At 36.1% G+C, this 26,250-nt stretch overlaps 1 protein-coding gene across 1 annotated transcript in view; it reads left to right on the top strand.

The window, feature by feature from the left end:
- Positions 1-26,250, top strand: part of LOC144251834 (transport and Golgi organization protein 1 homolog) — a 91,020-nt gene that overhangs the window by 12,186 nt on the left and 52,584 nt on the right. The window contains exons 10-15 of the mRNA XM_077794538.1: positions 1,572-1,686; positions 3,839-3,959; positions 5,608-5,644; positions 8,475-8,589; positions 9,376-9,534; positions 12,919-13,084. The gene's annotated coding sequence lies outside the window, so the exon portion shown is untranslated. The remainder of the gene's footprint in view (positions 1-1,571; positions 1,687-3,838; positions 3,960-5,607; positions 5,645-8,474; positions 8,590-9,375; positions 9,535-12,918; positions 13,085-26,250) is intronic.

The raw sequence follows: 26,250 nt of genomic DNA, 5'->3' as shown, positions 1-26,250 counted from the left end.
ACTTTCTTGAAAGGCTGAAATAGCTAAATTTAAATAGTTTGTGCTTTTTTTTTCTTTTTTTTTAAAGAAAACTTTGTATTCCTATTAGAAAAAAGTAATGCTTGCAGTACTGGGCTTCTACATCTTACTTACATAAAAAATAAAGAATCTAATGTATCATGGTAGGCAAATTGCAAAAACATAAAGTTGAAGGAAAAGAGCAGGTTGGAGAATACAAACATTGTGATAACACTAGTGTATAATTTCGTATAGAACAATACTAAATATTGTTTATGGATATCTCTGCATTTTGTAAAACTGAAAAAAAATCATGGACTACCCGTTTATCATATTTAAGATAATGACAACATTTATTGATAAAAGAGGGAATGGGCCTGAGGAAGTTAGAAAGGAGATCTCAACTTTGTGTTATGCTGTTTTATTAGAAAACTGAAGTAAACATGATCATGCTTAATAGCTCTTAGTTCTGGGTGATGAGTAGTTTGGTGTTTGGTTAATTCTTAAGTGGAGGATTCAGGTAATAGCATACGGTCTGCATGTAGGTGTGAGCTCTAGTGGTCCCCATTACTCATGCTCTTCTTTAACTTTCCTGGGATGCTTACTTACCTGTGCTTTTCAGTGTTATAACATTGTTTGAGGTTCTCTAGAATGATTTCAAGTATTATAACATATCCTTTCTGCCAACTTGGATGCTAAACTTCCCTGTTAAAATGAAAGTTCAACTCTAAATTGCTACCTAGTTAAGATCAAACTTGACGTTTATGTTTTACTCACTTCTGAGAATCTACAGTGCCTGAGGTTCATTTTCCTTGTTCTTGATGTGACAGATGGAATGCCTTCTATTAATTCCTGTCTAATTCTGTTTTATAATATATCAATGGAAACAGGACTTCATGATTTTAATTCTATCTTGACAGAATAATAAATTTCATGCTTTCCCTTATTGGAATTGAAGAAATAGTTTCTTATACTCATGATTTACTATAAAATAGACAAATTTTTTTAAAAAACTATGAATATGGTAGAATTTATGCATTTAAAAGATTTTCATCAGCATAGACCTTTAAGGAAGTCATGTGTTGACCACAGTCCAGCCCTTGTTTCAGACATTCTTGGGATGCCTCTAAAGGGCTATTTTTTTTTGGGGGGGGGCTATTTTTAAGATAGCTTTTGTCTAAGAGAGCAGTACTTAATAGGATGTAGATTACAATGTGTGTGCATGTGTGTATTTGTATTTGTGTGTTTTTTATCATGAATTTACATCTTATAGTATTAGCCAGCATGGGCCATCACTTTGTGTGTACAAAGAACCGTTTATATAGTTGGCTGTCTTATATTTTTGGCAAGATTGGATTTGTTGAATTCCTGGGTTTCCATATGTTCATCTGATTAGCTACCGGAAATTTGTATAACTTCTAAGAAAATGAAATGCAGAGAATATAATTTTTCCATAAGAATTTTTTAATATACAGTTTTTTTAATATTACACGAAAGAAATCAACTTTGGGGTGAAGTCTGTTTTAACATTTTTCTTCTTGCATAAGTGATTATTGTTCTCACCTTTATTAAAGGAATTATCTGAAGCTGAAAAACCAGTTTAAAAGGATTATTGAACACTACCCCAATGAGGGACTTGATTGCTTGGCCTATTGTGAAATTGGAAAAAGTATATTTAAAAAAAACCAGGTTAGTAGAAATGACATTAATTTCCAGGCTGATAAATTTGAAGTCTTAATGTGATGATGATCCTTTTTCTGGAATTATTTTGTTACCTTATGTGTGGCACACTATTATGATTGTGATTTACTTTGAGGAGCTGACATCTTAGTATCGATATTAACTATTAAAGCAAGATCAATCAGTGCAATTCTTGATGCTTCTTAATTTTGTAATTCATAAGAAAGTCAGTAATAGAGTATTTAACATGAAGAATTTAATATCCATTTGTACATTTCATGTATAAATGGTGACTGAATTGATATAAATTAGTACTTTAAAATATGGTTTATACATTTTGATGTTAAGCACCTATTTCCAAAACAATTGTATGAAAGTGTTTTAAATAAAAGGTACATGTTAACATGATGTTAAATACATCATAAGTTAAGCATAAAAACCTTTCTGAATTTCTATTATAGTAGAAATCCTTATTCCAAGTTCAAAATACAACTTTTCTCTAAATGTTTTATTGCTCTTAGTCTTGTCTCCCCAGATTGCCTGTATGACCCTTACAGAACAGGATTGTGTCTTGGGCTTTAAAAAAAGAAATCTGTGTTTCCAACCACTTGCATTCAATATACATAGGTTACAGTATAAAGAAATAATTGTTCACTGATTGAAATATCTCTTATAATTTTTAATTTTCCTCATATTTTCATCTAACTTTTTAGGGAAAGTTTTTTATGAGATTCTTGGGAACCCAATCTTAGAGTGTGCCTGGAACCTCTTTGTAGATTTTTAAAGATTAAAGAAAATTCTTTTACTTCATGAAGTTAATTTTGAATTGGTCTGTAAGGATCAAGTAGTTACAAGGGAAATAGGATTTAGCAATCACCTTTATAGTAATAGCAAATGAAATTAATTTCAAAGTGTAGTGTAAATTGTTAGGACATACTTGTTTAATGCAACGGTGATATGCTGGTATTCACAAGGTCCAGGAAAGAAACATAAATGTGTAAAATCATGGAAATGTGGTAAACTGAAAAGTCTTTGCCATGTTGAAAGGCATTTACATTTTAATTCCTAAGTAATATGATGTGGGTAAAAGTCTAATAGCTGCTTTTTGGCATTGTAATGTACCATTTGTATCCTGCTATTGATAATTGTCTTATGGTGGATGGTAGTCTAGCTTTTCTACATATAAATCTTTTTTTTTTCAATTTTTTGTCAGTGAGTTATTGGCTTTTTTTTAAACTTTATTTTTATTTGTTTAGTTTTATATGGTGCTGAGGATCGAACCTAGTGCCTCACGTGTGCAAGGCAAGCACTCTACTACCACTGAGCTACAACCCCAGCCCTACATATGAATCTTTACATATGTATAGGCAAAAATAAGTTTTTAAATTAGAAAATAGTTTCAAGATTGGAGAAAGCAGGGAATCTCTTTTTTTAGTCTAAAGAGAATAAAGCCCTCATTAACTTCATAATCTAATACTTCAGTATCTTTTTTTTTATTGTTGATTCCTAGGAATTGATGACTCTGGTATCTCTCTCTGTCTTTCCTTTTCAGCCTCTACACATACTTCATATGTGTGCAAATGTTTTCTTTTTTTTATTGGTTATTCACAACATTACAAAGCTCTTCACATATCATATTTCATACATTAGAATCAAGTGGGTTATGAACTCCTATTTTTACCCCAAATACAGATTGCAGAATCACATTGGTTACACATCCACATTTTTTTACATACTGCCATATTAGTGACTGTTGTATTCTGCTACCTTTCCTATCCTCTACTATCCCCCCTCCCCTCCCATCTTCTCTCTCTACCCCATCTACTGTAATTCATTTACCTCCATGTTTATTATCCCATTCCCCTCACAACCTCTTATTTTTTGAATGGAACAAAGTTGCATTTTAAAAGGAATAGAACGCACCTTACCATGATAAAGCCAAAGGCCAAGACACAGTTATATTTAGTTTATATTACTGTAATAGCAAGCAGCAATAAACCTTAGTTTTATTTAAAGGAAATTTAGTGTTCATTGAATACTTCCATCTGATGTTTTATTGAAGGTACTCCTACCAAGAAGCTCTAGGTCTTGTGAACTCTTGTAGTAAATGAAAATATCACATCACATCTTTTTCTTTTTTTTTTCCTAATTCTGATTTTAGATTCCTAGAAGCTCTCAATCACTTTGAGAAAGCAAAAACCTTGATTTATCGTCTTCCAGGAGTGTTAACTTGGCCCACCAGTAATATGATTATTGAAGAGTCTTAGCCAGAGAAAATAAAGGTAACAGTTTGTTTTTGAGAATGTTCCCTGCTAGCTATATTAAGTGATGCAGGTGTTGAAAGACAGACAGTAGTACTCTCCTCACAGTCCCTGACATGCATTCTCCCTTGAAAGAGAAACAATGACTTTTAATGCACATTTCCTAGGTACTAGTGACACACCTTCCATTCATCATTCCATTTTCCATACAGCAGCCTTGAGAATTGTGTAGTATGATCATTTCCATTTTACAGTTTAGATAGGTGAAGTGATGAGCTCATGGTTAAGCATCAAGGAAGTGGTAGAGCTGGAACTTGAGTTCAGGCATTCTGACATTAGTGCATGTGTTATTAAGCAGGATGCTGTACTGGTTGTACTTAGAGGAAGGTACAGTATTACTGTTTTATTATATTAATATCATTATTGAGATGGTACCTGAGTTTATGAATTGAATTATGAATTTAGTGTCATTTCTGGAGCCATATGGATGCTTTACCAATTCTAGAAAAACTAATAAATTTTGTCTCATATACCAGAACTTGCTTTTGTATGAAGCTTTTAAAAGTACAGGGGCCAACTTTTACAACTTAATAGTAAAAAGAGAAATAATCGAATTTACAAGTATATAATAGACATATCCGCAAAGAAAATAGTGATAACCCATTAGTACAATATTGTTAACCATTAAGGAAATGCAAATAAAAACACAGTGAGATACTGGTTCACACTCTGAGGATATGCATAGATATTAAGTGTTGGCAAGGGGATGGAAATATTATAACATTCATACTTTGCTGGTTGTAATGTAAAATGGTGCAGCTGCTTTGGGACAACAAGACTGGCAATTCCTCAAATAGTTAAACATAGGGTTACCATGTGACACAGCATTTCCACTACTAGATTTGTACAAAAAAAGGAAAACATGTTCTCCCCAAAACTTGTACATGAATGTTTATAGCAGCACAATTCATAATAGCCCCAAAGGGGGAACAACCCAAGTATCCACTGATGAATAGATAAACAATAAGTACTGATATATGATACAACATGCATGAATCTTGCGAACACTGTACGAAATAAAAGAAGCCAGACACAAAGGTCACATGCTGTATGATTCTGTATATATGAAATATCCAGAATAGGCAAATCTGTATACAGAGACAGAAAATAGATTGTCTAGGTCTGGGCATTAGGGGAAAAAGATGAGGAACTGCTAATGGTATTGAGTTCCTTGTTGGACGATGAAAATATCTAAATTTAGATTGGTGATGGTTGTACAACATTTTGGATATATTAAAAGCCACTGAACTGTACTCTTATGTAAGTTTTATTATATTTATATCAACAAAGCTGTTACAGAAAAATAAAGCACAGAGATTATTAGATTTTCCTCTCATTATACCATATTGGGATGGAGATATACAAGTTATTGACAACAAAATCCAGTACTGAAAGCATGGTGTTAGTCTCTTGGGGGCTTCTAATTCTCTAGAGCATTAACAAATACATGTGACAGAGATAGATGAATGGGAGTGTTAGGATTTTAGATCAAGTTACATTGAGAAAGAGATGAATCATAGGATTTTCAGGCTTGCCGTAAGGCTTATTTTATCTTAATTGTTCGATTTCTCTTAATTCTTTCCTTTTTTTTTTCCTGCTTTCTGGGCAGTTCCTCCAAGACCTATTCTGAAACAGAAATGTTCTAGGTAAGATTTTTAACAATCAATCAGTAGTTTTTATATTGTCTCTTAGTATATAACTCTGTTAAATGCAGATTTCTAAATTGTGCTATTTTTTAAAATTGGCTGTGTAAACATATATAAATAAGTGTTTTAAAAATTATTTTTATGGATATTTAAAACAGAACTAGCTTTAGAATTATTAAATACTGAAAATTTGAAAAAGTCACTATTTAGTGGTTGAACTTGTAAGTAAAATTATAACATTTCATGTTATGAAATTACTTATCAACAGATTTGGCATTTAACAAAAATTATATAGTTAGCTTTTGGCTTTCAATTTCAAAAGCATTTTTGCTTTTTTATTTTTCTCCACTTTAAACATTTTGAACCAATGACTATTTCTTACCTTGAAATACTTAGTGTATTGTCAAAATTATTCACCTCTGTATCTTTCTGTTCAGATCAAATAATTCCAATCCTTTTTTCTTTTCTTTTCGGTCCTGCTTCTTGTTTTTCATCCTAAAAAGTGATTTTTTTCTTATAATTTGTGACCAAGAAAAACCAAAAGAAAAGATGTATAGAATTATTTGTTGAAAAGGAATCAGTGTAACCAAATCAACCAAATTCCCATGTTGTTATTGGGGTGAAAATAATATTTTATTATGGGATCTTGCTTGCAGAGTACATGTACTATTCTTATTTACCCTACACAGTAATTTATATACATTATGTACATGGAAATAACATCTATACAAATTATACATAGCTTTCTTAATTAAAAGTCACAGCCTATTGCTTGGAGAATGTATTTCTATAGTAGGCAACAGAAAGTAGTTCATTGAGCAATTAACAAAGGTAAATTATCACTAATTGTAAATGTTTATCAGCCTAGAGAAGCTAAGACTGAAAGAAGACAGGGCGAACACAAACACATTTTCAAATGAGATGACTGCCTCGATAATTAGCATACAGTGGATAAAAACATTGTGGAGCCTGGCACAGTAGTGCATGCCTACAGTCCCAGCTACTCAGGAGGCTGAGGCAGGAGGATGGCTTGAGCTCAGGAGTTCAAGGCCGGCCTTGCCAACACTGTGAGACCCTGTCTCTGTCCCAGGAGTAATGACCTCAGATTCTGGAATATGGGATGGAATCCTCACTGTTTTATCTTCTAGTGGTGCAACTTCAAATAAATCCCTTAATCTAGCTGTTTCCATTTCAGCATCTGCAAAATGAGGATAGTGCTAGCAAGGACACAGGGTTGTTGTGAGGGTTAAAAGAGTCAACACATGTAAAGTGCCATGAGCAGTGCTTGGCAGTAGTAAAGTAGAAGTGTAGCTCTTATTATTGGGTATTACTTAGCCTTTCTCTGTATTCAGTCATTAGTATTTCTTTATTCCAACTTTGATTTTATGGGAAGACTTCAATGAGAATGTTCCTGCCTGGCTTGTCTTACATCCAGCCGGGAGTTAGTAGTCCTTGTGGAAAGGAACCCTTCATTCAGTTCTTGGAACAAGCCCTTTTAGGCCTGTTTTAGCAATGAGCTCCAACGACCGTGGCTAGAGTGTGTTCTGTACAGTTTCCACATTTATCAAAGAGAAGCCTGTAGTTTGCTTCTTAGTACTCTAAATTCCTGAACCCAAAGTGCTCTTTTGGCCTTTTCCTGCACCATTGGAGAAAGAGCAGAGAGTTGTTGCATTGAGTGTTCTTGTCTTGAACTGATTTTATGACATCTTCTTTGATCAGTGTGGAAACCAGTACAGGAAGACACTCTCAGGTTTTCTCCACTCAGAGGCAGGTATCATCTGCTCTAATCATAGCTAGCGTCAGGTCTTCCTACCTTGTTGAAGCTGCAAGTGTGGTCATGTGTGTTTCTTACTGCCCACTGCAGACCTCTCATTGTTTTAAGATACATTTTTAGTTGTAGATGGGCACTGTTTTAGTCAGCTTTTTCACCTCTGTGACCAGAACCAACTGTGGAGGAGGAATGTTTATTGGAGGGCTCATGGTTTCAGAGGTCTTAGTCCATAGAAGGCCGACTCCATTCCTTGGAGCTCCAGGGGAGGCAGCATCATGGCAGGAGTGTGTGACTGAGGGTAGCAGCTCACATCATGATCAGAAAGCAGAGAGAGAGAGAGAGAGAGACTCCATTGTCCAGATACAAAATATATACCCTTTAGCCATGTGCCTGATGAACCCGTTCCTCCAGCCACACCCACCTGCCCCAGTTACCACTCAGTTAATCCCATTAGGGATTCATTCACTGATTAGGTTAAAGCCATATCCCAGTCATTTCTCCTCCAAACCTTCTTGCATTGTCTCACATGTGAGCTTTTGGAGGACACCACATCTAAACCATAACAGATGATACCTTTTATTTTATTTATTTTTATGTGGTGATGAGGAAGGAACCCAGTGCCTCACGTGTTCTATCACTTGTGTTCTATCACTGAGCTACAACTGCAGCCCCCAGACCTCTTATTTTTGGAGCTGTTTTCTGAAAGAACTTGTGTCCTTATTCACAGACTGTTTGAAGCAAAATCCAATCAAGGTTTTCAAACAAATATTAAATGTCTTCACGCAATTAACTTGAGCATCATTTTCTTCTGCTTACCTCTCATTCTGTTATATTTGATAATTAAATTTTCCCAGTTCATGCAATGGAAGGTGAGGTAGCACTTTTGACCACTGTAGGGTGGTCAAACCTGAAGTCTGGGGCAGAAATGTCAGTTTGAAGGATGAAACCAGTCAGTTGGACTGATTTCTGATTTTCACTAGGACCTAGTCCTGCCTTGTGTATTTTCTAGTTCCCTATTTGTGTGTTGCTCATCATGTTCCTTTTTTTTATGGTTTTCAGGTGGAGTTGGCATGAACTTAAAAGCAGCAGATACTGTTATTTTTTTTGACAGTGATTTTAATCCTCAAAATGACTTGCGGGCAGCTGCCAGAGCTCACCAAATTGGCCAGAACAAGTGAGTGAGTTAGACATTGGCACCTTTCTGCTCTGTTGGCTTGCAGCTGTGGATTGGGGAGGAAGGTGGACCGTGTAGTCCTGACAACAGTGCCACGTTGGAGTTAGAGACCACTGGGTTTGAACCCCGTTGTGCTACTGGCTTGTAGAGTCATGTTGGGGGATCAGTGGTCACATGATCAGTTCAGACTCACTTTGTTGAAAAGAACAGTTAAATTCTAAAATGATTAGAAGAAACTTAGAATTTATTTAGTTCATGTTTCTCACGTTAGATCCTAATTCAGTTTAAAAATGAAGTTAAAGCCAGTGGGTGAACATGCCTGTAATCATTATCAGCATGGGAGACAAGCAGGAAGATCAAGTTTAAAGCCAACCTTGCAACTTACCTAAACCCTGTCTCAAACTTTTTTTTTTTTTTTTAAGGCTAGGATTATAACTTCATGGTAAAGCTCCCCTGGGTTGGGTTCCCAGTACCACAAAGAGGAAACAAAGTTGTGTTCAGCTACCCTTTGACTTGAGGTAACATGCCTGCCAGGGGTTATCCTGGCTACAGATGAAGGCCCAATAGTGGTCACTTCGTCTTCCTTCCTCTTCCTCTTTTGGGGAAAAGTTCAGGAAGAAGTTGAGGCCAGATTTCTCTAACAAATGCTCAGGTCCCAATGAGCAGTGTCTTTTTCCTTTTTCCCTCAATGTGGCATTTGGTTCTGCTTCCTTTTGGGTGTATTTTCCTGGCATGCTTTTTTCCCCAGCTTTGCAGACTCCTAACACTGCTCTCATTTGACTCCAGTACAGGGCTGGGAAAGTGATCCGGCTGATTGGCCGAGACACTGTGGAAGAAATAGTTTATAGGAAAGCAGCCTCCAAACTGCAGCTCACCAACACAATCATAGAAAGAGACCATTTTACTCTGGGAGCCCAGAAACCTTTGGCTGATCCTGACCTCCAGGTAAAATGTATTCTTTTTAGAGTCTCATGATTTATAACTAGTACTCTCTGTGGATGAGAATGCAAATAAAAAGGACCAGCATTAACCACCCATTGTTGCAAATTACCCATTTTTTCATTGGCCTAATTCTTACCCTCTCAGTGCCTAACTACATGCAAGGTGCCATACAAGCTAAAAATGAGGGTGGCATTTAAAGGCAGAGAAAATAGAATAAAGAAAATGAGCTTTGAACCATCTAACTTGGATTGAAATTCACATCTTATCCCTTATTGGATGTATGACTTTGAGCATGTAACTGAACATCATGGATCTAATCTCTTCATGGCTTCTAAAGATGAGTGTGCCACGAGTTACCTCAGAGAGAATTTGTTTAAGTTCTTTTTTTTTTCTTTAAATCAGTGATGATTAGTTTCATACCTCCTCCTTAATCCCAGACCCTTTGAGTAGTGACTTACAGTACTCATTCCATACTCAGAGATGAGTGAACAAGATTAGGAATTCAAAATTATGCCATAGGATATAGGGATGAAAGCACTAGAGTTAATTTGTTGAAGAAGGAAAAATTAGATGGGAGTCAAATGCTGGCTTAGAATATCCTAGAGAGCTCTCTTTTTGTAGGAGGTTTGGAGTTATTCCTTAGCAGCAGCCTTTGAGATAAAATTGAACCTATATTATAATATACCCCAGGTCGTTTTGAGGGATTAGATGCAGAGAGATCAACCCCTAGTATCTAGTATGATTCAGGCATGAAGAGAGTAATAAATGTCTGAGAAAAGGTAGTAGCTGTGGGAAGATCTGCTGTAGGAAACTGCAGAGAAATGACAGGAGTTGGTTCTTGTTTTGAGGCAGGCAGTGAGAGAGAGCAAGTTCAAAGATGGCTTTAAGCCTGAAAGATGAGAGTAGAAAGTAGGAAGATAGGGATAGAAATTAGAAGGATGAAGATAATGTAGGCTTTAGTCAACAGAGTTTGTAGTAAAAATCAATATACATTATTGTTAGAAGGAGACTCAGAAAAGAAAGGAATTAGAAAAGTTTGCAAGAAAAACCAGGCTTTAAAAGGATCAGCTTATCAAACAAAAAATTCAAGAGGTAAGTGAAAAGGGAAAAAATTACACAGTATTACAAGCAGAATCATCAAATTTACAACTAGCCCAAGCATGAGTTTAAAAATGGCAGTTTTCTCACATCTGTATCTTTACACATCAGCATTGCAGACAGGGAAGGTGCTGTTTTTGTTAGGGAGTCACTGACCTGCAGGAAAGGTTCACAGATTTGGGGGTACTAGAACCTGAAAGAAGAACTCTAGGTTTTGTTTGTTTGCTTGACGTTTGTATATCTTAGAGAGTAACTGGAGTCTTTGGCCTTTTGTGTTTTGAGTCTTCTGCATGCTCATCTGTCATGGTGGCTGGGCAGGCTGTGCATTTTATTTTCACACTATTGAAGAGGCAATTTCAAATGGAAGGTGAAAGCTTGAGAGAGAGGTGCATGTACACTGTAGGTGTCTAAATACACTTCTTCACAGGACCTTGGGAGAGGAGCTCATCATGGGCTGTTGTGAAGGCACAGGTGTCAGGAGTTAGAGGAGACAAATTCTCAGATGCTCGATGCTTCCCCAGTGGAGGGAGCTCCAGGCATTCAGTCAGGGGTTTCTCTATGACATTGGCTGCTAGCACATCATTGTGAAATGCACAGGCACAAACTCTGCCATGGGACCAGATCCTGGGGCCAGTACAAACTATGGGCTGGTGGAGAGGACCTCGGTGGGACTTCCTGCACAAGCCATGGCAAGAAATCACACTCTGGTTCTGTCTTGATTCTTTCCTCCCCACCAGACTGTGAGTTATTTATGGTTGCCAGGAACAAGGGTGATAACTCACTGCCTTGTCTCAAAATACAGCAGGACATTTTTTTAAGTTATTAAAAGAATCTAATAGTAAAAGACGTGGTTCTGGTTTGATAAATCTAAGCAGTATAGAGCAGTGAAGTCCTGAAAAAGGAGAGCAGGTTCCTTGTCTTAGAAGGAGAACACAACAGAAACAGAGAACAGATAAAGATGCGGTGAACACTTATTGAATGCTTACTGTGTGCTAAGCATTGTGTGACGTGCACTTTTTCCAGTTGTTTCAGAAGAAGAATAACAAAAAAATGAGATAGACGTTGTCTTTACCTCCATCTTAAGAAATTTTCCAAACATCAGATTCATGACTCTAATCCGAGCACTCTTTAACTTCCAACTACATGCTCTTAGTTACTATAATAAAGTGGTTTTCATTTAAAAAATGGGTAGTTCCTTAAAGACACGTTGTGAGTGAGCAGTAGCGAGGGAAGCCAGGAGACATAGTCCAAGGAGTGGACGAGTGAAGGGTCCCAGTATGGACTGAGCCTCATCATAAATACTTGGCTTTCTTCTGTTTTGGGTACTAAATGCCAAAGCCATTTGGCTTGGTTATATATATATACACATACATATATATATATGTACACCAAGGTTAAATATAAATATAACAGGTATGGTTTTGCTTAGTTTTTGTCATAGTTTTCATCTTGGATATTTTCAAGCTAAAGTTTCCAAGTTACAGAATAGGCAATATAGAGATAACTAACCAAATCTAAAAGGGCAAAATGAAAATGAAGTCCCATGATGTGGATCCCAATTGGTTCAGAATTCCTAAGAGATAGTACTTAGGGAGGTGGAGAGTTGCAAGTAGCAAATGAAAGCCAGGTAACACTATCTAAGATTCTGGTTCCTGTAGCCATAGGAAGTAGGCTGAGTATATCCCCTAGGGGGAGCAAGAGGGCAGGATGGGGAGTGCCGCAGGACTATCCAGGGAGATTGAAATTGAGAAAGGGCTTTTGGGTCTGGTGATCAGGGTGGTTATGGTTTTGCCAAAGTGGGTCCCATAAAGCACTGTAGTAGCAAAGCGGCTTGGCAAGGACAGGTGGCAGCTCATGGTGAGATGAGGTATTCAGTGGCACCTTTTCTTTATAAGAGTTTGGCAGTGGGAGAGGTAAGAAGGTAGCCAACAGGGTCTGACTTCTCTGGGGACTGCTGGAAGTGCCTGTAAAAATTGCTGGTGAGAAGTGCTATAGGAGATGCTGGGAATCATTTTATCTGCCCCCACTCCTCAAAAAAATTGGAGGCCAAAAAATTTTTTTGGTATTGTAAATAATTGTCAAAGTCAACATCTCTGAACATTATTTATCACCTCTCTGCTTATTCCTCATCCAACTCCAAAACAGCCTGGCAGGTGTCATTTGTGATGGAAGAGAAGAAAGTCCATCAGGGAAAGAATTACCTGGTGTCATTTAGACACTTAGCAAGTCACACATCCTCATCTGTGTTTTCATGAGAACTAACTGGATCTCTCATTTTCTTCATTCAAGTTGAGTGACATACTGAAATTTGGCTTGGATAAACTGCTGTCTTCTGAGGGGAGCATCCTGGAGGACGTAGACCTGGAGTCCATCCTGGGAGAGACAGAGAACAGCCAGTGGGCCTCTGATGCCCTGCCTGCAGCTGGAGGAGGGATCAGAGAGCGGGAGGAAGGAAGTGAGTTGGGGTTAGGTGAGCCAGTGACTCCATCACCTCAAGCTAGGGTGTGAGTGAGATGCGTCCCCTCGGGTAGTCCTGTGTCCTGCTCCGGCACCTCTCTTTCCTACCCAGCCCTATAGTCATCTGTTGACATTCTTAAGGCTTCCTGGTCCAAGAACTGCCAGAGTAATCCTTGTTCCCTTGAAGCTGGACTTTGAATCCAAGTGATGATATTAATGTTTATGGTCCTGTCAGTCTCAAGGATTAAATTTGAACCTTTTCTCTCTTGACGCAGACTTCTTCTCTGGAGTTTATTTGGTAAACCTGCTATCTTTATGATGGTGCTTTGCACAGTGATTCCTCTTCTCAATAGTAGAATGTTTTTTAAATTGCAAATGATATTTATGGACATTTATTGTGTTCATCAACAGTGCTGACTATGTCATGTGCTTTAGGTCTTTTAAGACCCATGAGGAGGGGGGCTGGGTTGGTGGGTCAGCGGTAGAGCACTCACCTCACACGTGCAAGGGCCTGGGTTCAATCCTCAGCACCACATAAAAACAGAAGTAAAAATAAAGGCATTGTGTCCAACTTCAACTAAAAAAATACATATTAAAAAAAAAGACCCATGAGGTGTAGGAGATCATTTTGTCTTCCTTTTTCTTTTTTCCCAAATTTGGTGTCTGTCTCTCTCTTTCTCTCTCTCTCTCTCTCTCTCTCTCTCTCTCTCTCTCTCTCTATATATATATATATATATATATATATATATATATATATATATATATTTTTTAGTTGTAGATAGACAGCATGCCCTTATTTTATTTTTTTAATGTGGTGGCTAAGGATCGAGCCCAGTGCCTCACACATGCTGAGCAAGCACTCTGCCACTGAAATACAGCCCTAGCCCCACTATTTATCTTTTTGTCCGTTTTCTGTTCTGAAATATTTGAATTTCAGACTTGAAAGGGGTTTTGTTTTGTTTTGTTTTTTTCCTCATGATTATTTTTAAAATGACTGTTTTCCTGTATCAGCAATAGGGAGTCAATCTGGGCTGGTGTGAGAGGGTTTTACTGACCTTTTTTAGAATTTTTTATTCATATATGACAGCAGAATGCATTGTAATTCTTATTATACATATAGAGCACAATTTTTCATATCTCTGATTGTATACACAGTATATTCACACCCAGTTCCTGTATTCATACCTGTACTTTGGATAATAATTATCACATTCCACCATCATTAATAACCTCATGCCTCCTCCCTTCCCCTCCAACCCCTCTGCCCTATCTAGAGCTTGTTGTTCCTCCCATCTCCCACTCTCTATCCCACTATGAATCAGCCTCCTTATATCAAAGAAAACATTCAGCATTTGGTTTTTTGGGATTGGCTAACTTAGCATTATCTTTTCTAATTCCATCCATTTACCTACAAATGCTATGATTTTATTTTCTTTTATTGCTGAATAATATTCCATTGTATGTGTGTGTGTACACACACACACACCACAGTTTTTAATCCATTCATCTATTGAAGGGCATCTAGGTTGGTCCCACAGTTTAGCTATTGTGAATTGTGCTGCTGTAAACATTGATGCAGCTGTGTCCTGTAGTATGCTGTTTTTAAGTCCTTTGGGTATAGATTGAGGAGAGGGACAGCTGGGTCAGATGGTGGTTCCACTCCCAATTTTCCAAGTAATCTCCATACTGCTTTCCATATTGGCTGCACCAATTTGCAGTCCTATCAGCAGTGTATGAGTGTGCCTTTTTCTCCCACATCCTCGCCAACACTTATTGTGGTTTGTATCCATAATAGCTGCCATTCTGATGAGTGAGATGAAATCTTAGAGTGGTTTTGATTTGCATTTCTCTAATTGCTAGTAATGATGAACATTTTTTCATGTATTTGTTGACTGATTGTATATTATTTTCTGAGAAGTGTCTGTTCAGGTCCTTGGCCTATTTATTGATTGGGTTATTTGTTTTTTTTTTTTTTTTGGTGTTTAGCTTTTGAGGTTCTTTATATACCTAGAGATTAGTGCTATATCTGATGTGTGAGGGGTAAAGATTTGCTCCCAAGATGTAGGCTTGCTATTCACCTCACAGATTTGCTTCTTTTGCAGAGAAGAAAGAAACTTTTTAGTTTGAGTCCATCCCATTTATTGATTCTTGATTTTAATTCTGGCACCAAAAGAGTCTTATTAAGGAAGTTGGAGCCTAATCCCACATGATGGAGATTAGGGTCTACTTTTTCTTCTATTAAACGCAGAGTCTCTGGTTTTATTCCCAGGTCCTTGATCCATTTTGAGTTGAGTTTTGTGCATGGTGAGAGATAGGGATTTAATTTCATTTTGTTGCATATGGATTTCCAGTTCTCCCAGCACCATTTGTTGAAGATGCTATCTTTTCTCTAGTGCATGTTTTTGGTACCTTTGTCTAACATAAGATAATTGTAGTTTTGTGGGTTAGTCTCTGTATCCTCTCTCTGTTCTGTACCATTGGTCTACCAGTCTGTTTTGGTGCCAATACCATGCTGTTTTTGTTACTGTTGCTCTGTAGTATAGTTTAAGGTCTGGTATAGTGATGCCACTTGCCTCACTATTCCTGATAAGGATTGCTTTAGCTATTCTGGGTCTCTTATTTTTCCAGATGAATTTCATGATTGTTTTTCTATTTCTATGAGGAATGTCATTGGGATTTTGATTGGAATTGCATTAAATCTGTATAGCGCTTTTAGAAGTGTGGTCATTTTGATAATATTAATTCTGCCTATCCAAGAGCAAGGTAAATCTTTCTATCTTCTAAGGTCTTTTTTTGATTTCTTTCTTTAAGGTTCTGTAATTTTCATTATATAGATCTTTCACCCTTACTGAGCTTCTTAATTCAAGAGTTCTTTCTAGCCTGGCACAGTGGTGCACACCTGTAATCCTGGTGACTCCAGAAGCTGAGGATCATGAGTTCAAAGGCAGCCTCAGCAAAAGCGAGGCACTCAGTGAGAACCTGTCTCTATTAAATACAAAATAGGGCTGAGGTGGCTCAGTGGTTCATGCCTCTGAGTTCAATTCCCAGTACTAAAAAATAAATATTTAAAAATCTCTCTCCTCCCTCTCTCTCTCTCTCTCTCTCTCTCTCTCTCTCTCTCTCTCTCTTAAAAAAAAGACACAACTGATGTGACTATGTGTACAACCAGAGATATGAAAAATTGTGTACCATATGTGTAATATGAATTATAATGCATTATCCTGTCATATATAACAAGTTAGGATTAAAAATAAATACATTTTTTAAAAAGATAAAAAAAGTGGGAAAATCAGAAAGTAATATCGTTCCATGCTGTACATATCACTTCCCTTTCTCAAGTACAATCTGGCACAAAATGTGTTGAGAAGAGATTCCCCTCCAAAAAAACAAATCCACTGGGGCTGGGGATATAGCTTAGTTGGAAGAGTACTTGCCTCACACGCACAAGGCTCTGGGTTCAATCCCCAGCACCACCAGAAAAAAAAATCTGATATTATATCCAATGGCATGAACAAGATTTAAAAAGCCACATAACCATAATGAGAGCACAAAGCACACAAAAGGCTTTCTAGATTCCAATCTAGAAAAAAAAACAAACATATCCCAAGGGAGGAGAACAATGTTCTTGCAATTACTTTTCTCTAAGGAGTATCTTAGTATGGTGATGAATGACCTTTTTTCCCCCCAGCACTGAGGATTGAACTGAGGAGTGCTCTACCACTGAGCTACATCTGCAGTCATTTAATGTTTGTTTTGTTTTTGTTTTCCTTGAGACAGAGTCTCACCAAGTTGCCCAGGCTCTCCTCAAACTTACCATTCTCCTACTTCTCAACCTCCTGAGTAGCTAGGATTATAGGCATGTACTATTGTACTGGCTACAAATTATATGTTTTTAAATCAGGAAATTGTCATTTAGAGAATATTATTCCCATGAGTCCTTTCTATATAAATTATTATAGAGCAAGCTTCACACAACCAATTGAAGAGACATTATCGTTAATAGATTATCCTATATTGTAGTTAATTGTATGGAAAAGAAACAATGTAGCAAAAATGAAATCATAAAAACAAAGACATTTCACATAGTAATGTAGATTAAAATGTCATCCAACTATAAATTCCCTCAAAATGCATGGACCAAGATCCTACCCAAGATTGAGACTTGAGGAAGGACTGACTGTATCCTTTAAAGGCACAAACTCGTTTTTTCTTCTCTTTGGTACCCTGTGCCACACTGTAAAGAAGCCCAGGCTATCTTGCTAGAGGGAGAGTCCATTTGAAGAAAGCCCCTGACATTTGAAAGACCACATGGAAAGGGAGACTACATAAAGCCAACAGTCAGCACCTTAGTTCCGGACATACAAAGCCATCTCAGACCTTGTAGTCTAAATCAGGCGTTTGCTGTATGGGTGAGCCTAGGTGACACTGGAGCAGAACCTTGGTTAAAGTCTTGACTTACAAAATTATGAGAAATAAAATGGTTGTTTGTTTGGTAGTGGGGATTGAATTCAGAGGCTCTCGGCCACTGAGCCACATCCCGAGCCCTATTTTGTGTTTTATTTAGAGACAGGGTGTCACTGAGTTGCTTAGTGCCTCGCCATTACTGAGGCTGGCTTTGAACTCTCGATCCTCCTACCTCAGCCTCCTGAGCCACTGGAATTACAGGTGTGCACCACCACTCCTGGCAAATGGTTATTTTTTAAAGCCACTAAATTTTGGAATTTTAAAAAATATAGCAATAGATAACTAAAACACTGTTTATTGATGATTTGCAGGGCTTTTATTTAATGACCAGTTTTATTAAAGAATACCCCATTTATTTCTACTGTGATCAGCAAACAAACTGATATTCAATATTTAAAATTTTTTGAAACTGATTAGTTTGCCAAGAATATAACCTATCTTGCAAATTTTCATGAGGACTAGAAAAGAATATATATTCTGGAGTTGTTGGGCATTGTCAGTCAATGTCAATAAGGTTAAGGTGGTTGATAGTTTTGTTCAGACTCTTGTGTATCATTAGTGATTTTTTATACTGTTACTATCAGTTGTTAAAAGGCTGTTAAAAATTCAAAGTATGGATTTATCTCTTCAGTTTTGTCAGCTTTCATATATTTGGGGCATATAAATGTTTGGTTGTATGGTGTCATGTTTCTGTGTTCTTAAAAAACACATTATGGTATTATGAAATGTCTTTCTTATCTCTTATAAAACTCTTTATCTTGAATTTAAATTCATCTGATGTTAGTATAGCCTCTGCATTCTTCTTGGCTTACTATTAATGATGTATTTTTATTTAATGTAATTAAATAAAATTACATTAAATAAAAATTAAATTTTATTTAATTTATCCACTAGCTTTTAGCTGTATTGCTTTACATTATTGTTTTAGCAATGTTTCCAGGAATTATGAAATGCATTCTTTAATTTATCACAGTTTTCATAGTTTAAATTGTGATACTTTCTCACATTTCCCCAAGTCTTTTGTGCTTTGTCGTCATACATATTACAGCTGTATACCCTATGTTTTTTACCTTAGTCATGTTTCCAAGAAATTAAAAGAATAAATATGTATACATATTGCCTTTTATATTTACCTACATTTTACTATTTCTAGTACTTTTCATTTCTGTTTATGGTGCATTGTCTTTAAAAATATCTACCCCAAATTCTCCACATTCCTGTATCATGTTGCTTCTCTCATTATGAAGTAATATCTATTTTCCCACCCACTGAGTCTGGGCTGGTCTTTTGTCTTGTTTTAATGAACAAAATATATTTTTGGTGAAAGTGATTCCATGCCAATCCTAGACATAACACCCTGGGAAGGTGTATACATTCTACTATTATCCTCTAGAAATCTAATCAACAAATAAAAAATTTTAGAATGACTGAATGACTAAAAGCATTTGAAGAGATAAGCCTGACCCAACCAGTTGAGCTAGCAGACATGTAAACGAAGCTATTTTGTCAGTTCTACCTTTGGTTAAACAATTCCTGCTAAAGGAAACCACGTAAGCAGTAATAAATACCTAGAGCAAAGGACCCATCAGGTTATGTAAAGCCAAATCATAGAATAAGGAGAAATAACAAAGAATTTTTATATTAAACCATTAAGTTTATTACACAGTGAACTAAAGCACACAGTGCATCTGTTTCTACCTGATGGATCATCTCCTTTTATCCTGAAGAGGTTCTTTTAGCATTAATAGTAGAGATCTATTGGTATTGAATTTTCTTTTTATTTATTTGAAAAAGTCTATTCTGCTTTCAGTTTTGAAGAGTATTTATCCTGGATTAGCAGTTTTTTTCTTCTAGCACCTTAAACCTTTCCATTAACTTTAACCTCTCATTTCTGATAAGAAGTCAGCTATCATTTTAGTCATTTTTACCAATGTAAAACACACCACTTTTTTCTAATTGCCTTCAAGACCTTTTTCCTCCTAATTGATTATTTACAGTTGACTCTGATGCATCTAGGTGTGATTTGCTTTGTAACTAACCTTAGTATTCACTGAGTTTCCTAAATCTGTTAACATCTTTTTTGTTAATTTGGGATAATTTTAGCCATCATTGTCTTAAATATTTTTTTCTGTACAATTTATGCGTCTATTCTTCTAGAAGTATAATTATATGTATGTTAGGTCACTTTGTACTGATAGTAACCAAGTCTCTATTTTTTTCTTTCTGATTTTTAGACCAGATAATTTTTATTGGTCTATCTCCAAGTTAAGTTTTTGCTGTTTTTGCACTATACAATCTGATGATAGATTTGTTTCATGAATTTTTCATTTATATGTTGACACCCATATCTACTTATTCATTATGATTAAGCTTTTCTTTAACTCCTTGAAATTAGTTATTAAAACTATTTAAATTTTTTTTCGGCTAATCCTAACATCTGGGTCAGCTCATGGAACTTTTTTTATATGTGATATTTTCTCTTGTGGTTCTCATTTTTCTATCTTCTTTGCATTCTGGCAAAATTTAATGATATTCTACATGCCTATAATCCCAGCGACTCAGGAGGCTAAGGCGGGAGGATCAAAGCTAGCCTCTGCAACTAAGGGATGCACTTAGCAACTCAGTGAGACCCTGTATCTAAATAAAATGCAAAAAAGTGCTGAGGTTGTGGCTCAATGGTTAAGCACCCCTGGGTTCAATCCCTGGTACCAAAAAATTTTTTTTTAATTATATTCTGGTCATTTATAGATGATACATCATAGGAAGTCTGGATTATGTTGTCTTCCTATAAAGGATATTCTGTTTTATTTGTCATGCAGGCTAATTACTGGTGAATTGTTTTGATCATATTAGATTTGGTATTACTATTATTATTATTATTTGGTTCCAGAGATTGAACTCAGGGTACTCAATTACTGAGCCACATCCCCAGACCTATTTTGTATTTTATTGAGAGACAGGGTCTTGCTGAGCTGCTTTAGCACCTCGATTTACTAAGGCTGGCTTTGAGCTCGTGATCCTCTTGCTTCATGCACCTGAGTCACTGGGATTATAGGCATATTCCACCGCACCTCACTAGGTTTGGTATTTTTCTTTATTTCCATATTTCATGGTGCATTATACTTGTACATAATGGTGGGATTTGTTGTTATGTTTGCATGCATATGTACAATACAGTGATAAAACTTAGCCAATATCGTTCTCGAGTATTTCTCTTTTACCTGCTTTCCTCTCTCCCCTGATCCCTTTCCTCTACTGATCTCCCTTTGATTGTCGTCAGATTCCTTTCACACACACACACCTTTCTTTTTCTTTTTCCTTTCTGGCTGCCACATACATTTTCAGCATGAATCAATTTTGGTTTCAAATTTAGGTCTACCTTTTTCCCTTTACTCTTTTGTGTGTGGTTCTTTTTGCTAAGGCTTATTTCTGAACTCTTAATTAAGTACCTGATATATTAGTGAAGCTGCTGCAACCTGACTCTGCTGGAAACCTAATTTCTTCCAACATTGCCATTTAGCATCATCTTCAGTCTCCTTTATAGCAGTCAAACTCTGCTAAGCCTTAAAGAGTCTCATCTGGTACATTCATATGAAAAATGAATTTCCTCCAGGCTTTTAGTATTCTCTCTCTAACACACACACATAATCACATTGCACCCACCATAAATAGCTCAGACATTCTTGTCCACAAAATTCCAACCACTATGATAATCTTGCACTTTGATAATTTTCTCCTTAACTCAGTATGACCTCCATCTTACTTGAGCTTCATCTCCCTAATTGTGTTTTGTGCACCAGGCCTACAGTCATGTCTGAAATTAATACCTGAAAATGTTTAGTTTTCCTAGTTTTATACACTTTTGTGTCAGGAAAACAAATCCAGTACAGTAGATCTATAACAGTTTCAAGTAAAAGTACTAAATTACTTATATCCTTGCCCACCAATAGTGGTAGAGGCACTTAGGTGAACTTACATAGAAACTGCAACATACTCAACAACAATTTCATTGCCCATGGAACCCAAAATTAATTGAAAGAGTAAACCCCAAAATGGATATCTGAAAAATAAACTGGTCAAAATTAGTAAGGCAATCAGACTTAAATAATCATATATTTTACCAATAGCACTAGCTTAAAAGTATGGGTCTACAATAACTAGAAAAATACAAGTTAATGGCTAGAGTCATAAAAGTTTCTATTATGATAGGCAGTCTCTTATGATGCTTTAATATTATATGATAGTTGTGAAATGATTACAAACTAATAATGAACATAATCTATTTGCAGATTACAATATTCTTCCCTGTATTATCTACAAAGTTTAGATACACCTCAAAATGCCCTGGAAAAGAAATTTCTTAAGTCTCATCAAAATGAACTGCCAGGTTTTTTTCCTACATTTGACATGACACAGTGCCAAGATTTCTAGTCCTGAATACACACTTTCTATAGGGAAGGGACATTTATCTTGGCAATTAATAGATCATTTATCTCATTTCATACAGCCAATTTTAGTCGTAAGAAAAGAAATGTTTATGTATTTATTCTGCTGACTTTAATCTATAATCTAATCAGGGATCAACAAACTTTTCCTGAAAAGAGACTGATAATAAATATATTAGACTTTGTAGGCAAGTCTTCATTGCCACTCAAGTGCCAATGTAGCACAAAAACAGCCTAGACTGTGGGTAAATAATATAAGCTTCTGTATTCTAATAAAACTTTGTTTACAAACGCAAGTGTTATTGTTGGACACCGTGAAAGAAAGAAAGAAAGAAGGGAGGGAGGAAGGGAGGGAGAGAGAAGGTGGGGGGAAAGAATGAAAGAAAGAAAGAAAGAGAAAAAAGGAATAAAGAGAACAATTTAAAAAAAAAAACAGTGTCAGGCTGACAGGTATGATTTGCTCATCACTGTTCCAGAGTATTAATGTTTATGCTCACAATAGATGTTTGGCTAGGCTGTATACATACATACATACATATATACATGAAAGCAATTTTGTTCTTTTGTTTGCTTTCTTTTATTTTTTCCATTTTTTTGTTGATACATTATAGTCGTAAATCATGGCAGTATTTGTCGTAACATATTTCCACATGCACAATATAACATTATAGTTTGGCCAATATCATTCCCCAGTATTTTCCATTCACTCCTCCCTCTCCTGGTCCCTTTCCTACACTCTACTGATCTCCTTTTGATTTTCACTTTTCTTTTCCTTTTTCCTCTCTTGCTTCCACATCCGAGAGAAAACATATGCTCCCTTGATTTTATGAGTTTAGCTTATTTTGTGTAACAGAATGTTTCATCCGTTTTCCAGCAAATGACATAATTCACATTTATGGCTGAATAAAGCTCCATTGTGTGTATATGCCACATTTTCTTTATTTATTCATCCTTGATAAGCACCTAGTTTGGTTCCAAAGTTTGGCAACTGTGAATTGTGCTGCTATAAACATGGGTATGCATATACTACTCTAGTATTATGACTTTAATTCTTTAGGATAAACATTGAGTAGTTGTATACCTGGGTTATATGGTGGTTTCCTGCCTAGTCATTTGAGGAACCTCCATACTGATTTCAATAGTGGTTATATTCATTTACAATCCTATCAACAGAGAAAAAAGTGTCCCTTCTCCACATTCTCTCTAGCATTTATTATTGTTCATATTCTTTATTTAAGTAGTTGGACACAATACCTTTATTTTTATTTATTTATTTTTAATGTGGTGCTGAGGATCGAACCCAGGGCCTTGCACGTGCTAGACAAGCAATCTGCTGTTGAGCCACAACCCCAGCCCCATATCATTCATATTTTTGATGGCTGCTATTCTGACTAGAGTGAGATGAAAGCTCACTGTAGTTTTGATTTGCATTTCCCTAATTGCTATTGATGTTGAACATTTTCATAGATTTGTTGTCCATTTTTATTTCTTCTTTTGAGAAGTATCTGTTTAATTCATTTGCCCAATTAAGCTAGGATATTTGAGGTTTTGGTGTTAAGTTTTTTAAAGTTTCTTATATAGTCTGGATATTAATCCTGTGTCAAAAGAGTAGTTAGCAGGGCTGGGGATGTGGCTCAAGCGGTAGCACGCTCGCCTTGCATGCATGCAGTCCAGGTTCGATCCTCAGTACCACATTACAAACAAAGATGTTGTGTCCACCGAAAACTAAAAAATAAATATTAAAAAATTCTCTCTCGCTTTCTTTAAAAAAAGAAAAAAAAAGTAGTTAGCAAATATATTTTCTCCCATTCCATAGGTTCTTTCTTCATGTTACCAATTGTTTCCTTTGTGTGCAGAAGCTTTTTAATTTGATGCCATTCTGTTTATTAAATTTTGTCATTATTTTCTGAGCTTTAGGAGTTCTAATAAGAAAGTCATTGCCTGTACCTATATGCTGGAGTCTCAAACCTATATTTTCTTCCAAGGATTTGCATAGTTTCTGGTCTAATTCCTGGGCTTTTGATCTCTTTCAAGTTTGTACAGGGTCTAGTCTTATTTGTCTACATATGGGTAATCAATTTTTCTGGCACCATTTGTTTAAAGCCTGTCTTTTCTCCCAATGTGTTTTTGGCATCTTTGTCAAGAATCAGATGACTGTTAACTGTGTTGGATCTTTTTCCGTGTCTTCTCTTCTTTCCCATTGGTCTATGTATCTGGTTTTATGACAGAGCCATGCAGTGGTTATTTCAATAGCTTTGTAGTGTAATTTGAAGTCAGGTATTGTGATGATGCCTCCAGCTTGCTTTATTGACTTAGAATTGTTTTGGCTATTCTGAATATTTCATTCTTCCAAATGGATTTCAGGACTGTTTTTTCTACTTCTGGAAAAATGATATTTATTATTATTATTATTATTATTATTATTATTATTATTATTTTAAATTTATATGACAACAGAATGCATTACAATTCATATTACATATATAGAGCACAATTTTTCATATCTCTCGTTGTATACAAAGTATATTCACACCAATTTGTGGGTATTTTGATGGGAATTGCATCAAATCTGTATGTTGCTCATAAAACCAATTTCAAACATATACAATCATATTAGTAGTGATTTTAGTGTCCAAAAAGAGATCTACTAAACAGTAATTACTGGGCTGGTTTGGTGACTTGTAGTCCTAACTACTCAGAAGACCAAGCCAGGAGGATTGCTTGAGTCCAGGAGTTGGAGATCAGGTTAGGCGACATAGCAAGACCCCCATCTTAAAAATAATAATAATTACTGATGTCAAAACACATCTCAATCATTATGATAGTCACTAACTCTTCATTGTTTTCCTTGAAACTCTAATATACAATTAGTGAATGTCAATTTAGGACTAATTGTGCTGTTTTATAGAGGAGAAAGCTGATTATAATAGTAAATGAAATCAGCTATCATGAACTGATTTGTGTTTATTTAATTACAATTATCATGCTGATGACTCTAATATGTAAAGTCTCCACCTATAGTCCCCTAGGTGCTAATTTTAAAAACGTGAGTTTTCACTAAAAATAAGAAAAGAAACCCCTCCATATGCATTTCAATAATTCAAATTGTATCATAATTTGACTATTAACACAATGCAACTAGTTCAGATTTAAATTCAAGATTACACAGTGCAAAAGAGGGAATAGTCTTGGAAAGGAAAGTAGAAAAATGTAAGATCCCTCTTAGAGGTCAGAAAAAATAAATTCAAAAATGTGATTTTTTTAAAGGTAGTGTTAACTTGAAGTGGAAAACAAAAAGCAAAAAAACCTTTGAAGCAAATTCAGTTGTGTTTACAAGGGCCTTTGAGTTTCTTTGATGTTTTAGTGATTCTAGTTTTTAAAATGTTGATTTGTGGAGGATGGGCACAGGGGATTGAATCTAGGTGCTTAACCACTGATCCACATCACCAGCCCTTTTTTACATTTTTTTTTATTTTGAGATAGGAAATCCATAAATTACTTAAGGCCTTGCTAAATTGCTGATGGTGACTTTGAACTCAAGATCCTCCTGCCTCAGCCTCCAGAGCCACTGGGATTACAGTGTGCATCATGAAGCCCAGCCTTAAATGTTGATTTTATAATCCTTTCTTTTTAGCTGATAAGAGAAATTACAAAATACAGAATACTTGCAAACTACAAAATATAGGATACTTACAACTAAAGGTGCTTTGTTAAATGATCAGAGTTTAACTAACATTTCAAGCAGTGACTCTCAAACTGGGAGAGTGATACTAGTCTTTTCAAGAGAAGTTTAGAAATGCCTGGGGGCATTTTGTTGTTGTTTCACCATGACTGAGGAAACTACTCAGTTTGAGATGCCTGGGGCATTTGAATTGTTAGTTCACCTCTGATACATTTAACAAAGCACCTTTAGTTGTAAAGTATCCTATATTCTTTAGTTTGCAAGTATTCTGTATTTTGTAATTTCTCTTATCAGCTAAAAGAAAGAGTTAATAAATCACATTTAAGGCTGGGCTTCATGAACCTGTAATCCCAGTGGCTCTGGAGGCTGAGGCAGGAGGATCGTGAGTTCAAAGCCAGCCTCAGCAAAAGTAAGGCCCTAAACAATTCAGTGAGACCTTATCTCTAAATAAAATACAAAATAGGGCTGGAGATGTGATTCAGTGGTCTAGAGCCCTTGAGTTCAATCCCTGTTACCAAAGAAAAATAGACCACCCAAGTGATTTGTTTGTACCAGTAGGTCTACCTAAAACGA

This window comes from Urocitellus parryii, unplaced genomic scaffold (genome assembly GCF_045843805.1).
Source record: "Urocitellus parryii isolate mUroPar1 unplaced genomic scaffold, mUroPar1.hap1 Scaffold_242, whole genome shotgun sequence".
In the NCBI taxonomy this organism is placed as follows: domain Eukaryota; kingdom Metazoa; phylum Chordata; class Mammalia; order Rodentia; family Sciuridae; genus Urocitellus; species Urocitellus parryii.
The sequence above is the reverse complement of the archived record's forward strand: the minus strand, read 5'-3'. Positions and strand labels throughout refer to the sequence as shown.